Here is a 2,130-nt window from a genome sequence, read left to right on the forward strand (position 1 = left end):
TGAAATGGTATATAATAACGAGTTGACGAAAGAACCATTACAAGAAATATAGGTTAATTAAGGATTTACTACGTGCAAGGTAATGATTAGGAACAATGGTATCATCTTGAGTTTATCTTTCATTTCCACAGAAGGATCATATTGTTAATGTATATTTTAATTTACATTCAACTTTATGATTCTTCAAGTGGAGTTGGATGACTTTCAAAAGAGGATTTCAAAGAATAATAAATATTATTTTTTTTAGTATGCAATATTTCTTAATGATTGAAAAATGTACTATAAATACACTATCGACGCAAAAAGAAAATACTTTACAATAAAGTAAAATACTCTTTAGCTTCTACAGTGAAAATGGGATAAAAGTATTTATATTGAGTAGTGCTTTTACCAATTTTCACACGTAAAGAACAGGAGGATAACTTCGCAAGCACTTTTTTTCAAAAAAATAATATAATTGTGTCTTCAAATGTTAATGTTAATGCTTTCAATTTTTAAAAATGATTGTAAAATATAATAATGACATGAAATGTACATAATAAAAGAAAGTTGATGGGGCAACACTTATATAATGTAAACTTAAGGAATGAGTGCTTATGGTAAAATCAAAAAAATGTGGTTCAACGCGTGATACCAATGAATGAAAAAATGTTTTTTTGCATTTCACCCATGTGATGAATATAAAAGACTCAATAAAAATATTTTGAAAACTTGTGCATTTTTCTTTCAAGGATTCTTTGAAGAATTATACATTTAATGAAAGGACAAAGTATTCTACACTAAATGAAAAAAGACAGCACAATTATGATAAAATAGAAAATAGAATAATATTTTTAAATACCTTTACAGTCAACAAACTCGTAAGCTAAGTACACAGTTTAAGTTAAAAACACCCTACCACAACTAGTTTTTGAAACGCATTGTAAAATAAAATGCGTCACAAAATGAGCTACGTACATGGTGAGGGTATCGCAGCGTCACATTGAAAAAACAAACCAATCAACAATAGGATCAGGAAGGTAGAGTGAACCACACAACAGCCAATCAAATGTTTTTGAAAATCTGCGCAAGGAAAGGGTTTGGTCGGTAATACATCTTGTTAGAATGCTTCACAACCAATGAAAAAGAGGTGTAGAAAGTTTCTGTTTTTAACATAAGAGCAAATCAGATGACCTTGCAAGTACACGAAGGGGGAGGCAATTGTTGCTTACAATTAATAATAACAATAAAAAAAGGGTAGTTTAAAGGAACGCTTTGGAGTAAAACACACGCATGTTTGATTATATAAAGTTTACGAGGTGAAGTATAATCAATAATCTTTACAAAATTAATGGGAAAATTATCAGTCACGACGTTAACATTATCGCTGCATTAGCGATAATGTTATAAAGGGAGTGCGAATGTATATTTGTGTGTATGAAATGAATTTGGTATTTGTAAGGTGGAAAGCACTGACTCCTTTGAGTCTGATAGCGCTGGAGGCATTAGCTGAGGTGCTGCTGGAGTTGGGGATAAAGCTGATGAACTACTGTCCCCTATTGTGAACTTTTAACCTGCATGTGCCGTTAAATGTTCGATAAAATGTTGCAAAAGTATATTGTTAGGTTACAGAAAAAATTGCTGAACTTTTAACCATCAGGTGTCGTAGAATGTTCCAGAAAGTGTGGAGATAAAATAGGTTAAACTTGTGACCTGTATGTGGCGCGGAATATTAAGTAGCTTTTCGTATGGAAAATTCAAAATTAACCAATGGAGATAGGTTTTGGAATGTCGTTGAAGGTATGAAGTATTCTGATTTGTTCTTTACATGTATTTATGTGTGGAGCGACAGAGAAATTGTGCCATTCCTGGTTCCATTCTTGATGAAATCGGTTATTTAAATGTACTATGTGACAAAGAAAAAATTGTATGCATGTGTGACATTTGAAATCTGCATACCAACTACAAAGGTGAGTTAGAAATGAACAAGGTGTGTTATGTGTTCTGTAGTAGTGATTAAGTATTTGAGGTGATGTTTTTAAGTTTGAAAGTATTTTTTGTTTCAAAGTAATATAGTAATATAGTGTTAGAAAAGTTTGGTGTTTGATATTGGTTATAAAATATGCATAAAATTTGACCAATTGTTAAATA

Source organism: Lissotriton helveticus, chromosome 10 (genome assembly GCF_964261635.1).
Source record: "Lissotriton helveticus chromosome 10, aLisHel1.1, whole genome shotgun sequence".
In the NCBI taxonomy this organism is placed as follows: Eukaryota; Metazoa; Chordata; class Amphibia; order Caudata; family Salamandridae; genus Lissotriton; species Lissotriton helveticus.